Source organism: Pezoporus wallicus, unplaced genomic scaffold, assembly GCF_028554395.1.
Source record: "Pezoporus wallicus isolate ANWC-B61680 ecotype Strahan unplaced genomic scaffold, APGP_CSIRO_Pwel_v1 contig_3952, whole genome shotgun sequence".
NCBI classification, from domain to species: Eukaryota; Metazoa; Chordata; class Aves; order Psittaciformes; family Psittacidae; genus Pezoporus; species Pezoporus wallicus.
In genome coordinates, this window is record NW_026635034.1 from 501,143 (window position 1) to 522,259 (window position 21,117).

The following is a 21,117-nucleotide window of genomic DNA, read 5'->3' on the forward strand; positions in this document are numbered from 1 at the left end:
AACCCTCCTGGTATAAATACAGATTTGCTGCATTTAATATATATTGCCAAAGGAATTTTATAGTAATTGAGTATTAAATGATGTCCACTTCTTGTAAAGTGTTACTATTTTTATTAAAAATTATAAATGAGTTTCAGCAGAACTGAATACACCAGATTCGTGCCACCTTCTCTATTAGTTTTTATGCTGTAATTGTCATTGACTGACTTTATTATTTCTAGATTGTTCATAATTTTCCCAGCTGAGCAAATGAAGATTTGTGAGCAAAGGAAAGCACTGACTGGATTATGCAGTGCCATTGATTTTTATTCTCCTTGTTTCATAGAATGTGCTTGGAAACCTTCCTATCTCTGTGATGGGCCTTATTAGCCCTTGGAGGAGCTGGCATGAGTTGGATGGCTGTAACGTGTCCTGTTATGCTGTACCAGAAATCTCAGCTCATGGAGAAGGACATCTCAAAGCTGAGCTGGGAATGAATCCGCTGGATGTCCAGGTATGGCCCAATGGGGCTTTGGGGGTCTTTGTCCAGTGTGTGTGTTGCAGGGCGCCGTTCCAAACCTGTATTGGCTAAAGAAACAGTGACCTGAGAACTGCCCAGAGGGAACCAGGCTGTGCATTGTGCAGGCGAGGCAGTGCCTGTGTGGGAAACTGTATCTCATTCACTAACATTTAATCCTGAGAAAGATGATGGCAAACGTTGGCATTTCCCTTCTGTAAAGATGATGGCTTTTGCTCATGTTATCAGAGCACCTGCCCACGTAGTCTCTTCTGTGTCTGTCATGACTTTTCAAGTTTGAACAACAAAAACCTAAGTGAACGATGAGGGTTTGCTTCAGTTTATGGCTATTTCACCTTGCTGTTTTGTGTCATTGAGGGATGCTTGCACATTAAAAATTCCTGAAAAACAGGCTAACTGTAACGGGGCTTCTAAGGTTAAAAAAAAAGGTTAGGTTTGGAAATTGAAAACTGATATTTATTTGCAAAATTTGACCCAGATCTATTTATTATTTTGATCCTCCTGAGACTGTAAAAGAGGCAGTTAGGTGTTCACAGCAGAAATGATCTTGTAGAGCATTGCTATTCTATTTTATTGCCATTGAACAGCAAATAATGAACTGCCAAGAATATGAGGGAACTGTGGATGGAGGGTATGGCAAGATTCATTATTTTTGTGTATATTGCTGAGACTTGAATGGAATGACATGTGTGGGCTGGAAATACAGGTCTTCTCATCCTTGGCTGATTCAATCAAGTCTTGTATGGTAGTGTTTTCAATATGGATTCCTGTATCCTTTATGGGATCTTGATGCATTATGTAGGTCAAATTAGTAATCTGGTTTTTAATTAGGGCTTCACTGTGGGCTGTTTATCTCTCTTGCTGATCTCTGCATCAGAAACACAGTCTCATGGGAAGATGACCAGGAATGTCTAAGACCTTGTGCAAAGCACTAAATGCTCATTCTGTAGTAGGACAAAGTGAACAAACCCTCTTATACCAATCTTTAAGTTTCTGGAAACTTTCTGAGTGCCAGAGGTGGAGGGGGAAATCCACTAAATTTCTCTATAAAAAGGGAAAATACCTGTTCCATGAAAATGAGTAAAGAACATAGTTGAAAATCAGTTTTTATAACTGCACCCTCACAAATAGCCCTCCTCTTTGCATTCAACCTTTGTTTGAATAAAGCTGCTGTTAAGGATTCCTGTGCAGGAGAATTCCCTAAAGTGTCTCAATTCAATATACAACTATTTCTGACCATGCGAGTGAGGAAAGGTACAAATGCAGCCCTACCTTTGCCCTTTCTGTTTATTAATGCAGCAAGCGCTCACACAACCTCTGCTCCTTCTGAAAGCCAGAACTGGCCTGTGTGTTCTGGTTTGTATAGGGAGTGACAGGAATTACACAGCCTTACTCCACAGACCAAACTTTTCACATAGCTCTGGTAGCAATGAGCCCCTGGGGACTCACAGGATGCTGCCTTTGCTCTGTGATAGCAAAGCCAGCTATCAGTTGTTAATCCCAGTGCGTCATACAAGACACTATCTCCTCCTGTAATGTCAATGCAGCTGGAATTCCATAAATCAAATCTCAGCAGTAAAAAGGTTAATAAGTTTACACTATATAATTGAAAGCCATATTGGTGATTAAAAGGATTTTATATATCAGTTTTCTGGGTCACCAACTAATTATTTTTGGTGGCCTGTAATAAAACATAGCACCATAGGCAGGGAGAGGCTGTAATCACATAATATATGGAAAACTGCATTTACATTTATTTGAGATGAGGTTGTGTGTACCAGCTTCTTGAATAGCCTTTGAGGTACAGGTTTCCTAGCTTGGAGACAATGGAAGAGCTGCACGCTCCGTGTACTTGGAACTTGGTTCATACAAAGTTATTGGATTGAGTTTTGAGGTCTGGTGCTCTCTCTCCAGAGCTAAGCCCAGGGGAGCCAAGCTGTCACCTGTGATGGAAAGGTTCTGCTGAGGCACTGGGGATCAGATTGCTATTATAATTCATTTTAATGCATTCTGCACGTACTAATCATTTATTGGAACAGGATCTGCTGTAATAGGGACATAACTAGGAAGAGGGAGAAGTGATTGATCATTCTCCCGTAAAAAGGGTAGTTAAAGAAACAAACAAAAAGGAAACCTGTACAGGAGGTAGGTGTGTGCATGTGCATGAAGGAGCAGGTACTCGGTGTAGAGGAGAATAAAAACTGAACTCAAAGCTTGAACTGAGATCTCTACAGTAGAAGGGAAACCTTCTGTACCAAGGGCAGGTATGTGCATGTGTGCAAAGGATCAGGTATCCAGTGTTGAGATAGGGGGAAAATTGAACTTGAAATTTCTACAGTTCTATCAGGCTGAAATACCCTTTGGAGCCAAACACCCAGACACAAGAGACATTGCAACCTCAGGCTTCCGGTTTGCAGTTACGTGTTTTAGTGGTTTTCTCTGATTGCATCAAGAAGCAGCTAAGGGCAAAGGAAGATGCTGGATGTGCATGTGGATTGGCAATGAGGCGCTGCTCAGGGGGCTGTATATGCACAGATAGCTTGCAGGTTACTTCTGTAGTCTCTGAGCCTCCTGTGGTCCTCTGTGAGGTAACACTACCACAGCCTGTGTTATGGTAAAGCAGCCTACTACTGATCTCTGTTGTTCTGCCTATTAAGCAAAGGGCAAACTGCACAATATGGCGAGTGCTGGGCACATCATTCTCACTGTCAGGGCAGGATCTGTGACCAGAAACACATGACCTGATGTTCAGATCTCTCCTGGACAGCACCTGCAGAACCACTTTGGAGAGCAGGACCTTCTGTGACACGCAGTATTTTTTAGATCTTTTGGCTATATCTTTTTAATTGGCAAACCATTAACCCTTAATTGCCCATAGCATGGAGCAATGCCATGACATATTACACTGTAATGAGTGTTCAAGTCCTTTGCTGCTAAAATTATTTGCTTGTCATGTACTATATCTAACTAGCAGGTTTTCCACACTGAAAATAACATCTTTTACTTGAATTATGTTCCTAAAGCGTTTCCTAGCAGAGTAGCTAAGGGGATACTTGGTTTTAAACACAGGCTGGGGAGGTTAAAAGCAGAATGGCAGTTGTGTGAGTAATGGCCTATGAGTCAGCTGCTGAACTTGACATGGCAACCTCCATGTCACCAGGTCAGAAGGCATTTGTGTGACAGTTTGAGGGTAAAGAAATCAAAAATAAACTGGTAGCTTCCCCTGGTAGAAGGGCATACATGGGCTTGCTGAGCAGAGACTGAGAAGGGGAAAAGTTAAACAGCAGTACTGGAAACGAGGAAAGAGTGTGGGTATCTATTTGAATTACCTGCGTGGATGTGATGCATCAGGTGTACCCTCTGAAGCTGAGAGGAAAAGCAATGTAGTTTAAGAGCCTGAGTGCTGGAGGGGCTGAGCTGAGTAAGCCTCTCTGCCAGGGGTCTTTGCAGCTGTAACTTGCTTACATTTGATTTGAACAGTTTGGGGCTAAGAAAGAGCCAAATAACACTTTTGCAACCTGCTGCTGTTACAGGCTGGAACAGCAGAATTGTTCACCTTCCTGTCACTTTGTTTGGTCTCTCTCTCTGGAGAGATTTTTGTCACTGGATTGGTCATAGCAGGAAGTTGTTATTTTTTCACACATAATCAGCAGCAGAAAGAGTGTGGTCCTCTTCCAGCATCTAGGTGCTTAGAGACAGCTTTGAAAATTGACAAGGTGGGTAAGAACCAAATCAAGATCATGAGGTGACTTGGACAAGGCCTAGTGGTGAGGTAGTGCATGGGAAGAGAGGGATCTCCCGGCTTTCCTGGGAAAGGACTTCTGCCTCTGACACAGCTAATACAATTCTGGATAGTAAAATTATAATAATAGCTAACCAGAGGGAATTAACATGTTCTGCACAAGCATTCCTGTTCTATAGAATCATAGAATAGTTTGGGTTGGAAGAGACTTGAATGCTCATCCAGTTCCAACCCCCTGCCACAGGCAGGGTCACCTTCCACTAGAGCAGGTTGCTCCAAGCCCCTGTGTCCCACCTGGCCTTGAACACTGCCAGGGATGGGGCAGCCGCAGCTTCTCTGAGCACCCTGTGCCAGCGCCCCAGCGCCCTCACAGGGAAGAATTTCTTTCCAATATCTAATCTGATACCCCATTTCTAATCTCTAATACAGCATTATTAAAGATAATGAAATTTGAGCATCTGCTGTGTATATAGTTCAGTTCCTGAGACGCGTATGTATGGACAGAGCTTCTCTGTGATACATTTTAGGTAGCATAGGCAAAGAAGCAGAGGATGCCCAAAACTGTTCTGTATCTGACCTAGAACAAGAGGTCAGAACCATAATATGGCCTTTAGTACTCCTTGTCACTGCAGTCCTTTCACTTCACGCCTTATTGCAGAAGTTCAATATACTTTTCAGCTAAAGCTCCCCTAGCACTTAGCTCTTTAAACTCCCTACTCAGCAGGTGGCTTATTTAAATGTGGCTGTCAGCTTGGCCAGTGGCCAAGATCGAATGGCTCAACGCGTGAACCGCAGTGTTTGGGTTTCATTCTGCTCTTGTTTCTGCCAGCAAAATTCTCCTGGCTCCTGGGGTTGTGTGGGGTACAAGTGAGTGCAGTATAGGGCTGTCTGCTCAACTGTTTGTCAAATAAATCTATGGCCAGTCATTTGCATGATGTCAGCTAAACATTTGCCTGGCGCTTTTCACGTGTGCCAGCCAAGGAGGGATTCGGGATTGTTTGAAATGAAAACCAGCATTGTCACCTCTCACTTAAGCATTTCTTCCGCAGTGTGTAAGTAACTTAGGTTGCAACCCACGGCCTCGAAGAGGAAATGTAAAGTTTCTCTAAATATTGAGTACAAGTGGGGATATCAGCTGCTTAATTGGTTCTTCACAATTCAGATCTTATGGCTGAACAAGTGAGATGGAGGGAGGAGGAAAGCACATGGTTTAAATTAAATATATGGAAAATAACTGCGGAATGATAAAAATACATTTTCAAAGTAAGCAGACCTGTTTTCCCTCTGCCTCTCCATTAAATGTGTCAGGAAAGGGCCTTTACAACTAGGTGGTAATTAGAGAGGAAAAAACAGTGCTGGCAGAGCAGTCAATCTATCACATCCTCTAAAGCCTAAATGTTACCAGCAATTAAAGAAGTTAGAGGGGAAATACTTGACAAGCAAGTTTTATCACAGAATCATCTCGGTAGCAAAGTATGTGGGGCACACTTATTAGATCCTCTCGTGCAACACCGAAGGTTTAAAATCCAAACCCAGGAATGCACATTCAAACCAACGTGACTATTTTCTTTCTTCCAAGGCACAGGGAAGATTAGAATGCTAAAAATAAACCAACCTTTCCCACCTCCCCCTTCCTCACCCCTCCAAAGTCAGATCTGTCCAGGTTGACTGCTCCATTAAATTCAAGAACAAAAAGTTATAAATTGAACATACGGAGAGCAGTGCCTTTCCTTAAAGTGATGTTTCCTCACCTTAATGGATTTAGCTATGGCAGGGAGTCAGGGAGAAGCTGTCTTAACTAAATCTTTGACTGATTATGCATTTTTTTTTTCTATTCATACAAGATAGATTCATCATTCCAATTTGTCAAGCTGGCGAAGTTCCAATTAATTACACCAGGAAAAGCTCAAGCTGCATTAGGCCTCTGTCAGGCCTAATCTAGTGCTTCATTTACTGGAGCCCCAAATGAAGAGATATCAGAGGTGTTGTTCCTCTTGGTACTTAATTTGATGAATGCCCTAGCAGCACGATTGGTGGCAGAGGTGTATTTGTGTGTGTCTCTTCATCAGCCACCACTGCAGAAGTCGTCATGCTTTCTCTACTAATTTGAGGGCTCATCTGTATACTGGATGTTTTTTTGGAAGGCCTATTTTTCACAGATATGCCAAAAGGTTTCTTCTGTGTGTGCATGTGTCTGGGTGTGTTTCCAGATCTGCTGGACCTAATTCTGATCTCAGGGATGTGATGAGACGGGATTCGAGGACTTTTATGTAAATGGAAAGCATTACAAGATAGATTGTATGCTATAAAGGGGATGTAAATTTGGACATCCCTGTTGCTGTGGTTGGAGAGGAAGAGAAACTTTGCATGTTGCTTCATGTAGTGCTCGTAAGAAAGTGTGGGTTATCATCCACATCCACTATAAGGAAGTGTTCAAAATGAATAACCTGAACAATTGCTATATGGATTTGAATCTTTGCTATAGATACCTGCTGTATCAATACAGTGAATAAGCATATGCAGGTACAGATAGACCTTCTGACAGCATCCCAGTGGGCTACTATTAAATGTATACATCCAAGGCTAATTCTTAAATATTTTACAGTAAAGACACTATTGACCAAGAACATATGTTTCTTTTCGGCAGCACTTTACGTACGAATTATTCAGCATAAGGTGCCAGAATGCCAATATGTTTAGCTTACTTTTGGCTTTTAACCACTGCTGTGATTAAAGATGTAACTGCAGCAACGCTGTCACTTTGCACGTAGGTTTAGGTGTCTCAGAAGGGATGCAGCATTAGCCAAGAGTAAAGTAGCTGTGTACTTTGGCTGAGTATGGTATTAAAAGTCTTCATTTGCCAGCCCTGCTGGGATTCAGAGTTTATTTTCCACTGCCTGTATTTGAGGGACTGGTGTGTGCAATGATGATTTTTAATGGCAGCTATCAGACATGCATATGGTGCTCAGTAGGAGACCACATTCAAAACAACCAAGGAGAGAATTGATGCACTGATAACTGTAGTACGACAACTCTTCTGTAGACAGTTTGGACCTCTTCTGGTGCTTGCTTTTGGAAGGGAGGCCTTTGTCCCAGGAGTTCCTGTCTGTTAATACATCAAATCTGCATTTGCCATTAGCCTGTCAAAATGAGGTGAGCCCAGTTGTGCTGGAGCAAGGATAACACCCTAAATCTTCTTCTAGATGAGGTTTTGTAAGGGTTCCTGTTTTGTTTCAGGGCAAAATCAAATAAGGAAATGCAAATCACCATGGGAAATGGTGAAGATAGACTGCAGTTGTAATGATCTCTTTTCACTCTGTACAAGAAGGTTTTTGCTGGACATACACATTTGAAGTTGGTTCTTACATGTTCTGCTTAAAAAGTCACTGTGGACCAAAAATGTATGTTTCCTTTCTGCAGTGCCTTATTATAATTCATACATACCTTATGTATGAATTATTCAGCATAAGGTGCCAGAATGCCAGTATGTTTAGCTTACTTCTGGTTTTTAGCCTAATGTTTTATGTTAAGCAGGTTGTTTAAACTCACTTGTTGAACTTGAAATAACTGAAAACTTTCACATAGTAAGGGCCAGGCAACAGTCAGTGGATTTTGTGAGCTTTTTTACTTTCCAGTTCCCTAGACTGGGCCTTTGGCTGTTGTATTTTTACCTATAGGCAGTAGGCTGACTTCGGTTTGTACCCAGCAGGCCCTTTATATTTGCTGTTGTTGGTCTTTGGTTTACAAACTGACCGGGGTATTGTGTGTGTGGTTTCAGCATACATTAATACCACTAGGTACCTGAGGCTGTATTAAGCTGTTAAGAGCAATGTACCCGCTCTGAGTAAAGACTGTGTTGGTTGATTCTTTCTCATACGCACCACCAACATGCTGTTGGAACAAGCTCTATCCTTTAGATAATTAGAAATGTTTATTTGTCTTCTGAGGAGACACAAGGTTGGAGGTTCAATGGATGTGTCCATGGGCTGTTTTCTTTAGTTGTACAGTGATTTACCTAGGGGCTTAGCAGAAATATGTCCCTGGAGCTATACTGGACTTGTACTGCTACAAATGAAAACTAACTGGCCAAAATATATGGGATCATATCCACCCTTGTTATGGGAACCAAAACAAGGTTTATTCACTGCTGAAATCCCACTTAACCTTTCAAACTATAGCCTACACAGTGCAGTGATCACTCCAGTGGCATGACTTCTGAGGCTTTTAGGCAAGACAGAAGCAGTCCTGAAAAGATCATGATCCAACAGAAGCTTCTTTCTGCAAGGATGTGACCCAGAAAGCTGGAACTGCTCTTCTTTGTGTTCTCAGGGAATTTTCATCTGCATCCAATGCTAAATTCAAACTCTGCAGTAGTTTGGGTCATCACACCAGCATCTATCTCTGAGGAATGATTACATATGATGAGTTATTACTATTAAATAAGGGGTAATTAATGCTTCCCACTCTGACTTTAATGTAAGTATTTCCTGATGGGGGGGGGGACAAGGAATATATTGTATCACTAATGCCCCTTTGGGAGTTATTGGCAGAAAGTCTGCGGTTAATAATTCGGAGTAACAAATAAATGTGGGCAACCTGTGATATATGTATGGAAAAAGGTGTCAAATTCTTCATTATAAATTATTGTGCCGGTTCTAATAATAATAACCCAGCTGTTGAGGAGGAAAAGCGAGCTAGATCTGTCAGTGCAGACAGACCCTTTTGCAGTAATTCTGTCCCTTTCAACTGGAAAAATATAAACTTCCTCTGAGAACAGAAAATTAGATAAGACAAGAAGAATGGGATCCCCGCTCCAAATCCATTTTTTTTAGCTTAATGTACGCTAATGGATAGTAAAAGATGGTTGATTAACAAACGGCCGGCACACCAACCAGCTGAGAAAACACATTTTGGCAGTCAGCACTTACAAAATCCATAGGTTAAAGACAAATTCGACCTCTGTCACTGCTCTCAATATGGTCAGGTGCCCTTAGGCATGTAGAAGTGTTTTTATGAAGACAGGGCAGAATCTGTTGTGTGTGTATAATCTGTGTATGTATGTGTGCCAACTACATCTTCAGGCAGGCTTTAGAAGACTGTGTTCACATGTAATACCTGAAGAAGGTTGATTGAATGGCAAACCAGTGTATGGTAACAGGGGAGCAAGGCTGGGACTTGAGGGAGGTTGGTCCCATTCCTGCATACCCCCAAGCTGCCATCTGACTGCAGATAGGCTCTTGCTCTCCCATTGGGCTTTTTATTTTCCTCTCCTCAAAGGTGGTGGTGAAGCATCATCTATTAGTAGCTACAAGCTGCTTTCCTATGTTGTTGATAATGACAAGTGTAGCTGGTGCTCTGAGAGGATGGTGTCATTGATACCTGTGTATTGACCTCAGTGTCACTTGTGAGGAACGCTCTCTTGAGCCACCAAGGCTGAAAGTGAACAGTCTCTTAACCCGTCTGGATTTGGTAACTTGGTGCCAAGCTTGGCTCAGCTTTGCTGACTTTGAAGACACAGCACAGCCTGAGCCAAAGCAGCGAATCTGAAACCATGTGAGCTGAAAGAAAATAAGTAGATAATTGCAGTTTGTTTGAATATATTGCCTTAAATATCGGGGGAGGAGGGAGGAATCTCCTTGCCATGTGATGCTTGGTTAGGTTTTACAGTCTCATGTCAAAGGGTCTGCAAACAGTAATACTCCTTTACTGATGAACCCTTCTCTTAAATATTAATAAACTCACCTGGCAGCCTGTACATCATCTCTGCTTTGCATCTTGCACCCTGTGTTCCTGTCTGATTAACACATGAGCTGTCCAGGGCAGGCCCCTGCGTTCAGTGCTGCTTTGCTGACTGGTACTATTAGAAATAATTAAGATAATTATCCAATGTGTTTATGACAACCGACTGCTTTGGGTCGGCTTCTCCGAGGACTCCTGTCATCAATGAAAGCCCTGCAAATAGAGGGGTTTGCCGACTCTGGCACCAAAGATGGATTACCTGGAAGCTTTCAGAGCTAGAAACAATGCACTTTCCATTTGCCTCTCCTACTGCATGGGCTTAATCAGAAACTGTAACTTCATAGTGCAGGTAAATGGGTGAGAGACATCAACAGCGTGAGTGAGACGGAGGCATTGTCTTTTTGCAGTGCCAAATCCCAGAATATTAATAGTTTGCCAAAGGCGTTTCAGAGATAGGTTTCCCATCTTCATCAATAATTTAAAACATTCCCAAGTCTCCTCTGAGCAGCTTGGAATAAGAGCTGAAGGCACGGATGTCAGAAGGCAGAGTGACTCCCAATTAGTCAGGTAGAGTGCTTTCTTGTTGACTCAGCCAGGGCAAGGGTAGCAATAAAACCCAGGCTTAAGTCCTTATAGATTCCTTAATAGTTTTTCTCCTCAAAATCCATGGTAATTTGTAGGAGATGGGTGGGCAGCCCAGTCCCTGATCCGCTGTGGTGCTCATTAGTGCCACTGCAGAAACACAAGGGCAATGGTGTAAGCTGGTGGATATAGCTGTTAACAAAAAATGAGATGAAGAATCAGCACCATATTGTATGTGAGTGAGACCCAGAAGGAGGATGTAGCTTTTACAGGCTCCTGGAAACTGTGGCATGACCTGGGGGCATCATCAGCCAAGGGGAGTTTGCAGTGATGCCTTCTAAATCGGTGTTTGTTTTTTGTAGGCATTCCATTAGGTTTGCTGTATATCCGTGGAGTCCTGAGGAGGTGATGGTGTTGGGTCCCTCGCACGCGTGGCTCTTGTTAGAACATTCTGGTGTCATGCAGGAAATTGCCTGTGGGCCCCTCAGACTGGGTCACAGGAATGAGTTCTCCTGAATCAGCCAATTTGCAGCCACTCTCTGGCTGTGTCTATCTGGATGTGTCATAAAACTCTGGAGCTCGCTACCTATTTCTGAGCATGCTACACGTGTTTATTTACCACACAGCTTATTGTGCACTGAACTCAGCCACATGGCAGGCAATTTTCTAGTGCTTAGGCCACTCTTTGACCCAGCTGCCATGGTGAAGCCTATATTAAGTCCAGCTGATCAGGGCTGTCTCCACACTGGAACAGGAAATTGGTCTCTATGGCTCTATGACTGTCAGCTTTTTTTACATGTTTCACACAAGTAATTTCCTATAATGTGCTGCTTTTCCTGCCATCCTTTTTATGTATTTTTCCCTTGGTGTGTGTGAGATTATTTTCATATTGCATCCCCCAATGTGGTATTCAAATCTTAAGCATGACACTGATTACACGTTATTATTATTTTTAACTTTCTCCTGACACTATTTAGTGCACCTGTTTATGCCTTAGTGCTTTTAACTGCATGTGATTCCATCCAGAACATGCTGGTTCCTTGCACTTGCTTTGGAATCGTGTGTTGCTGCACAGTTCTGTGTTTTAATCACAGCTTTAGCAGTGCTGCTCTGGCCCAGTGGCAGTGCTTGACTGGGATGCTTTCCTCCTTTCAAAAACCATGGATTTTTCAAAGCTGTCCCTTGTACTTTAGAGATGAGATGTAAGTAGGTGGCTACTAAGAAAAGGTGCCTTGAAGATGCTCTGGAAAACTGCAGGATAAGAGAGGAAAGGCCAGGTTGGATGGGACATGGAGCAACCTGGTCTAGTGGGACGTGTCCCTGCCCGTGGCAGGGGGTTGGAACTGGATGAGCTTTAAGGTCCTTTGCAGCCCAAACTGGTCTGTGATTCTGTGCAGTAAAGTGGGATTTACTTCCTCCCTGAAGGCTTGTATTCCAGCACTGACTTCAGTCAACGTGCAGAGCTGCAGATGTTGTTGCCTATGCCTTGAGTCCTGGCTCCTTGTTGTATCTATGTAACATCGGCAGTCTCACTCCAAAAGGAAATTGCACCTCAGATCTTCAAGGAGCTGGGCATTTTTATTAGTAATGGAAGTTGTGATACAGTGTCAAACATGTGGCTTGAGATGTCTGTGTAGGCATCTTCCATTTGTGCTCCTAGCTCATGGCAAATGAAAGGTAATGGATTTCAAATCAAAACTCCAGATCCTTGATCTTCCAGTTCTTGTCAGTGTTTTGTTCATATGGCAGAATGTAGATGCAAAATATGGTTTGACTTTCAATCCCTTTGTTCTGCATCCTTAAACTCCCATGAAATGATGTGGTGCATGATGGGTCCAAATTCTCATCTGAATTGCACAGTGTTGGGTTTAAGGCAGCTCCTCTAAACTGACAGGATTTTGTTCCTGCTCTTCCCTGCTGTAGAGTGCCAACTTGCCCATGTTTTATGCTTTGGGTTTCACTGATCAGGTGGCTAGAGAGCTGGTAATATGCCACTGGGCAGTGGCTTAATGCAAGAATTACTGGAAGCAGCAATCTTGGAGTGCTTTTTATGAGGATAACAAGGCTTTTGCAGACATAAAAAGCAGGAGAAATGCTTATTAGTTATGGGGAAGGTGAAAGGCTTAGAAAACTGATTAGTGTAGCAGTGTGGTCAGATTGAAATGAAAGCTCAGTGGCATAATCGTTAATTGGGTGCTTACTTACCTACTAATTTGAGCTTGGATGTCAGCAGTGCTGCACTTCATCTCAAACCAGAGGTCAGGCTTTAATGCTACATCATAAATTACGTAAAGGCACAACACTAACAATTAGATAATTATGGAGACCCATGCTGTTGCAATTTAACTGGGCAAGTTCAGGGCAATCATGACAGGAACGGTGCTTAACCCTGAATCTGCTGCCTTTCTTTCAACCTGACAGCCAAATGTATGTGGCCAAGGAGGTAGTCAGCTGTCTGGCAGCCCACAGGTTAAAAGCATCTTCTCCTATTAGTCAGATTCATCAGATGGCCTGGGCGAACTCTGAGGCAATATTGCAGCAATGTTAATTATGGTTCAGAAAAGCCTGTGTTTCAATCTGCAGGAGATTCTGGGCAGTCAGAATGGTTTGTGTGTGCGAGGCATCATTGTGGGTATTTATTTGTTTCTAAGCCAAGCCTGTGTGTGTGTTTGGTTTATTTGCTTTGCTAATATAAACCACCAAGCCAAAAATAAGGTTACCCACAGGGATCTCTTTGCATGAATCCATGCTGTACAGGACAGGCCCACAAACCCTCACATTTCAAGCACTGGAGTCATTCAGTTGCCCACAGCCTTGTGCCTGTGGCAGTGCTCCTCTCGGGGCAGAAGTAGCCTTCTGGAGCAGAGACAAGGCCGCTGCAGAAAGTGGCTTGTCCCCAGCTGTGTTCCTGCTATAACCATGCTAGAAGGCACTTTGCACAGCTGCAGCCGCTGGTGATTCTTGCCTGTCAGTCCCAAGAGCATTCAGTGTGGCTCCCCCATGACGGCTTTAATGGGGATAGAGTTCAATCAATGCTGGACACTTGAAAATTCAATCCACAGAAGAGATATTGAAGATCAGGGTGGAAAACATCAGTCGGGATGGATTAGAAAGTGATTGACAGTGGGATGAAATTAATAACGTGTGGATCTTGGGCTCTTCAGCTGCATGGTTTCAGACATAAGCAGTGTACCCTCATCTAGAACTATGTAATGAAAAGTGATTTCCGTGGGGTGTTAGAAGCCTGCAAGCTTTATTGGATTTAGGCCTAGGACTCTTTTTAACTCTCTGCTTTTACTTTTGTTCCTGCTCCTTTTGGCCATCAGGTAAATCACTCACAGCACAATATCTTACTACCTCTGTAAACATTGAGGTTTTGTTTGTGCTTTGGATGGGGCTGAGTAAGCTTTGTGCATAAAAACATACCTGCTCACCCCTGGCATTTTGGCAGTGTTATCCTTATTCAGGACATTTTATATAATTCAACAGAGTAATGGTCTTTTGAGGAAGTATCTTCTGTTACTAGTAATGGTGCCTTATAGTGTACTATGCAATGATGTATGCCAACACTTTCATTCCTGGGTTGAAGGACTGTGTTTGTTAGGTTTAGCAATCTTCTCCTCTAGCCTCGGTAGGTAGAATTCCTTCAGGTGCTAAGTTTGTTATAAAAGTCCTAGGAAATCTTTAGCTGTTGCACTCTGCTTTGAAAAATAATCTTATAGCCTTTATATATATGCTGCAATATAGCATGGTCAAGTACAGACACATCTGGTCACCTATTATTAAGGGTTGAGTTATGGTGTACTTTTTGTTTTAATTAGTCTGTGATGAACAAAAACTCAGGGGCTGTTCTGCTCTGGTAGTTCTCATTTTTCCTGCAGCCTTCCCTGCCCTTATGGGTTTATTAGTGTAGAAAAAGTGGCATGTCTCACTTGCAATGTCTAGACTGCTGTGGTAGATCAAGCAGGAGGCTGTAGACTTGGTCTGAACAAAATGTCCATAATACACTGCTGGCGTGCTCTCGGTAGGTCTCTGTTCTGGCTAATTTGGTAGCTAGATGGTTATGCCCAAATTCACTAACAGCCTTACAGTGCCTGAGCCAGGTTGTCTCCTTTTGGGGTGCTCTGCAAAGCGTGGGGACGGAAGATGGAGACCTCTTTGCTTGAGAACTGGATTCTTTCTGTATTTTCCTATTGGTGCTTTTTAAGGGGAAACCAAAGCTGAACTCTGCCATGGGCTGGGCTGTGTGGGTCTGGAGAGCCCCATTCCAAAGTTACTGGGCTCAGCCCAGCAGTGACCAGGAGGGATTTTCTGCTCTTTTTATAAAGAGATGGCTCAGAGCAGGGACACCAGCACTCCCTTCAAGCAGTAAAATCATCCCATTCTTTGGCTGCCAACCTCCCAACGCTGCCCAGGGCAGAGCTAGGGCAGTGGGTGCTGAGAATGGCCTTGTGCTACACAGGGTTATGTTGGGTCTGAATCAGGGTCTTAAAGAGCCTTTGATGGGTTGGAAATGATCTTCAGTGCAGGGGACGTGCAGGAGTAGCCTAGCAGGCATGTTGACAGTTTTGCCCTCCTAATAAATTTGACACTGCTCTCCTGCAGCGTTTGTGGGTATTCATTGCCATACATCATGGCATGAATCCTTTTCCAAAGGGGCTGGTGCCTTGGGTCTGTGACAATCTGATCAGTGCTCTAGACCATGACATAAAAAGACCAGCAGTTCCTCCTGGCAGGCATTACCAGCAAGCAGTACTTTATAAATAAACCCTCTTATGGGAGTTACAGAAGACAACTCTGTCCTTAAGGTGGGAGGGATCCAAACACCTTCAAGGGCAGGCCAAAAGGAACTGCTGTATTCACACATGCAGCCCCTGTGCAGATCCCTGTGAAGGCAGCTGTTAACAGCCAGCTTGAGGACATGGCCCGCAGATTGCAGCTTGCCTGGACAGCCTCGGGCCAGAGACAAACCACTGCCAACCCTGGATATTTCACTGCAATATTTGGTCTGTCTCTTAAAGCTGTAGTTGCTGGAAGCAAGAGAAGGAACTGGAGTTGCGGTTTTCATTTAAAAAAGCACAGTCTTCTAGAGCTGAGAAAGAAAGCTGAGCAACATAAAGCAAGTGTGCCCTCGAGGTTCAGGAAGCAGAAGGTGAATGAAAGGTACCTGCAGTGACTCCTTTCAGAAGGATCACTTGATGTTTGACCTATTCATGTGGCTGGTGTCAGGACTTTTACATCCCTGGGACTGGTTCCAGGATTCACAGAGCAGAGAGCAGAGGCTGGCGCTGTGGTTGGCTCAGCTGGGCATGATCCCAGGCAAATGTGACAGTGAAATACTGTGCCTGAAGCATATCATAGAATCATAGAATAGTGAGGGTTGGAAAGGACCTTAAGATCATGTAGTTCCAACCCCCCTGCCATGGGCAGGGACACCTCCCACTAAACCATGCCACCCAAGGCTCCATCCAGCCTGGCCTTGAACACCACCAGGGATGGAGCATTCACAACTTCCCTGGGCAACCCATTCCAGTGCCTCACTACCCTCACAGTAAAGAACTTCCTCCTTATATCCAAATTATATCAAATGTTTGCACTATGATTTGGAGACACAGCGTTGATGAAGCACTGAATGCTCACGGAGTTTGGTGCATCAGAGCACCAGTGCCCATTCATGGGGTAGATTCTGTAGCAGTCATTAGTAATCCTGACCATGCTTTAGTTATATTCCTTCCCTACCCCCAAAAGCAGAAAATATCCTTAGACAATTAGATGTTAACTTTCCTCACTCTTTCTGTCTTCAAAACCTTGGGCATCTCCCATGGAGTGTCTTGAATAATCCCTGATTACCACGGGATTTATTGTTAGTGGATTGAGGATTGGGTTGAACTGAAGAACACCTGAACGCAACATCTGGCCGAGTAAATGGTGTAACAAATGGCACACTGGGATCAAAGCTACAGATCCAATTTACTCAGTATCTGCAGAGACCTGAAAGCTGTGCCATGTTCCTTGCTCATTCCCTATGTCTCTGGGTTACACTTTGGCATCAGTAGCACAGGAGATCACAGCTGTCCAGGAGTACAGCAGCCCCTGTGCACAAAGAAGGGGGGGAAATATTGACATTTTTACTGTGAATGTTTTTGCTTGTATTGATGGTTTGTTATTCACGTGTACAGCAAGGGTCTGATACAAAGTAAAGACCATTTGGGATCCTCCACAGGTCTCTGGAGCCTGGGGTTGCAAAATAAGATCGCTGAGTGAGCAGTGGTATTGCCAGATGGGAGGGCTCCTTTGTCACTGAGGAGGATTTATCTGAGGTGGGAATGTCCTGGTGAGACCTGCAGATGACCTAGGTAAACCCAGGGGCATGAGGCCAATCTCTCCTTCTGCACAGACAAGATGATTCCAGGTAGCCAGTGTAAGCTATTTCACCCACCTCCCATGCCAGGGAATTTTGCCAGGGAATCATGCATGGACATTTATTATTTATTATTTTTTTTTTCCACTCAGCTTCCAGTAAGCAAATCCCATCACACTTCCACTTATCAGCCCCGAATACTTACAGGTGCAGTAGTGCATGTGCTGAAATCGAAGTTATCTTTAGGAAACTTGGCACTATGTGATCTTGTCCATACTTGCAGTCAGTAACAGCAGTGCTGTTGCTAACAGTGCTACTGCTCTGTCTGCAAGAGAGGGACTTTAGGTGGCAGCCAGTGGGGCCCAACTGCAGGAACTGAAAGAACAAATTCTGTGGAGTGGTGGCACAGCTGCCTTGGAATCAAAAGCTCTTCACTCATGTACCCAGGCTGAGACTGGAAGTCAAGCAGCAGCACCTGGGGCTTGATTTCACTTCTTAGTGGATAGAAAACCTTTAAGAATTCCTATTGCATTAACGTTTATTTTAGATACAAAAGGCAAAACAGTTCAGCAAACGGAATCTTTACAGCTGAGAGACTGAGTAACAAGGGAAAGAAAATGTCAATGCAAGTTAAAGCAAATTTAATAAAGCAAATAAAAACAATATACTGACACTGAAATATAATCTTAACGCTCTGACTGCAACTAACTGAAGCCAGGAAATTCTCAGCTAAGTGTTCCCTGAGCCCTCTTAAATCAGCCCATTTTGCTTAGGCATTGTTGCACATAAGCGCCTTTATGAGATGGCCCCAAAACACTGGATGATAATATGAGCACTAAGAAGATATTTATTTCATCAGCTGTGTGTTAGGGTATGTCTGTGATAGATATATCAACCCTGGTTCTGCAGGCCATTAGGAAATCGGCTGAAGTATACGCTCACACAGTTTGTTGAATCAAGGTCACTGTGCTCAGGGAAAAGTGCAATCCATAAGGTGGTCCTGGAGACACAACAGTATTACTGAGGTCCCTTTGTAGATACTCTAATGCTGCTTTTCACAGATACTAGAGAATTGATTTTCACAATTGATCTATGCATTAAGGAGCCTTCATTTCCCAGGTGAGAGACTGAGGTCCTGAGAGATGAAGCAGCCTCAGAAGTTGTGTGAGGGGCAGTGCCATCACTCGAACAAGGCTCTCAGTGGCTCTGTTCAGCATTTATCCCTAAGATGTCCCACTCGTGGACTGCAGAAATGGAAAAGGTTCAAAACTTGGGGAATCTGAACTGCCCTGCAGGAATGTTGTGATCTGGTGGGTTTTAAATAGAGCTGAGAGGGGGCTCACTGTCACAGAATGGGTGGGGTTGGAAGGGACCCTAAAGCTTGTCCAGTACCAGCCCCCTGCCATAGGCAGGGACACCTTCCACTAGAGCAGGTTGCTGCAAGCCCCGTCCTGGTTTTGGGAACTGATGCCTGCAGAGCTGGAATTGACCTGTAGTCCTGCTTGAATCAGAGACATAGGATGATGGCTGGGTCAGGATGGAGCTGCTGCATATACCTGCTTTGGAGCTAGGAGAGGACTTTGGGATGGGTGAGGAGCATTCTAAGGAATGTGGTTTAGTCAGTAGCAATCTTTTTCCCTAAAAAAATCTCAAAGAAAGTGCTGGCCTTGGAAAAGGAGATAGAGTGCCATCTCTCCATCTTTCCTTCGTCTTTCACTGGAAATCTGGCACTTAAAATGTATTTGGAGTTCGGATTTTTTCATTCTTATGCAAGAAACCCCTCTTTCCTATGTGAGTAATCCTGTGAAAGCCTTCAGAGGCTGGTTCAACTGTTAGGTCTGAAAGTCTTCTGGGTGAGATAATATAAGCAACAGTTTGTGCCAAGTGCTTGTGCTTTCGTTCCCCCACCTCTGAGGAGTCAGACCAACCAAATTTGAACCTCCTTGATACTGTTTGCAGCTGAATAAGAAAACACAGACATCAGCCAAATAAGTGCCTTGGTTGTTCTTTTTGCTCGTGTTCAGAAAAGGCACCTAATATTTCTCCTGCAAAGCAGAGCAGAAACAAACGGATTTCTTGCCCAGATTTGCCTTGCTGTTGGATTCCACGTCCAAGAAGCTTTGACCTGCCTCTGCCTCTCGAGTACTCATTGCTAGTCCTGACTGTCTCTTTATTGAAGAGCATTCACAGCCCATATCCATCCTGCCTATCACTCTTACTCAGTATTGACAAATCTATGCCCACTTCTGACAACCCACAACTAATTGATTCTCTACCAGCGAAGTTTTCCAGCAAACACTTTTGCAGTATGTGGCCTTACGAGTTCCCCATGGACTCAGGGAAAGATAGTGAATATATTCAAAAGTATGTATTTTTGGAGTGTTTAAACTATGCTTTCCTCTCTTGCTTTCCCACTAAAAGCCCATTGAAGACTGAGAAGCAGTGACACGTTACCCATTGAGAATTCTTCATTACTTTTAGGGTTCCCCCCCCCTTTCACCCTTGGTCACATGCAGGTTGCCTCCATGTGGTGTTTCTATTTATCACACATGGGCTGTGAGATCCGTGGGACTGGGACTGTCATTTCTTGCAGCCCTCAGAATATTGCTATCTTAATCTGTGCTCAGGACTCCCAGAATTTGTGGTGGTGCAAGCATTAAACAATCTCTTCTGCGTGTGTGCAGGAAAATCCAGTAAACCCATCTGGATGTAGCTCAGCCCAGGTTTTAATTCCTTGCCAGTGGCCCACACTGGCTGTGTTTGTCTGCTTTGAAAAGGCTCTGATTGCTCCTTCTGATCTTTAGCACACCCAGTGATTTAATGAGGGTATGGCTACCATGCTGAAAGGGTTAGATGCAAAGATGAATATCAGCACTTTTGTAGGTTACGAGACGATCTTGGTTTCTTCCTGTAGTCTCAGGGTAGGAAGCTGTTTTCTTTCCTAAAATCCCATTTATTCACTGTAGTAATTCAGGGCCCAACTTTCGTAGCTTTTACCTTTCCATGAGTGCAGGACTACAGGGCTGGGCCAAATCACAGCGTCGCCCGAGCTGCCAGTCATTTTAATAATGATTATTAACCCCCTGCTGGTGCTTTTCCACATGAAGGCAAGAGGCTCTTTGGCACTTTTCTTACTTCTCTTTAAAAGACGGAAGGCGGAATAACAGAGTTCTTAATTAGCTGAGCTGGTGTTGGAAAGCTCAGTGTCAGATTTCCAGGTCAGTGTTTGATGGAGGAATGATAGGGGGAAGCAATGCATCGACATTGATTAAAGAGCAGTGATGAAGCAAGATAAAATTGACATTTAATTCTTCCCAGCTAAAGTAATGTGACTGACAACACTTAAAGGGGAACAGTCTTATTTCTTGAATCAACAATGCAATGTAAAAACATCCGTCACAGCAGTCTTTGCTTAATTACTAACATCTAATTAGCCCCAAATCACTGTAGCACGCTGATTAAAATGAAAGGTGCCCGCCACTCTCTCTATTTTGGGTATGCCTGAGAAGGGCAAAGGATCTGAAATTAACTGGCACTTCCAATTGTTTCATTCGAAGACCTTGTAGAGAGTCCTCAGCTCTTCTCTCTATTCTCCATTCCTTAGCCAAACAGAATAGTAATCCCAGGTGAGTTTGTTTTCCCTGGATGCTGACCAGGGACAGCTCGCTGGAAGCACTGAGAACCCCCTAGAGGGGTGTGGGAACACTGCAGAAAGCCAAGTTGCTGCCTTTCGTGCTGTTAATAATGGGAACAATTATCATTTTCCAGCACTAAACTTGTTTTGTTTTTAAATGCAGTGCATTTTTAAGCTCCTTTAAACTAGCAATTTATTGTTGCCTCACTTTAGCAACAGACCAACTGAGCCTCCTTCCTTCAAGTTGGCAAAAGGCTTTTGATGATCATTTCCCATCCCTTTAGCTTTTTTCTCCCCTTGAGAGAAACAAAGGAAGTAACAAATAGAAATCCCCCAATAGCTTATTTTCTGCATGGGGTCTGATGTGTAGCTGATTACTCTGTGAGTATCTTCGCATTGCAGAAAAGAGCGTTCAGCTTGAAGTAGCAGTTTAATGCTCATTTTCGAGCTCTGATTGAGTTGAAATATTGCTGGTTGCACCAAGGTGACTAAGGCAGGAGATAAGAGCCCAGAGAAGTAGCATCCTTTTATCAGTAGATGGT

The 21,117-nt window shown here is 43.6% G+C and overlaps 1 long non-coding RNA gene across 2 annotated transcripts in view; it reads left to right on the forward strand.

Annotated features, from left to right (window-relative positions):
• Positions 1-21,117, forward strand: part of LOC130603040 (uncharacterized) — a 105,239-nt gene that overhangs the window by 23,126 nt on the left and 60,996 nt on the right. For both annotated transcript variants that reach the window (XR_008973056.1, XR_008973062.1), the window contains exon 4: positions 326-493. This is a non-coding gene — a long non-coding RNA (uncharacterized LOC130603040). The remainder of the gene's footprint in view (positions 1-325; positions 494-21,117) is intronic.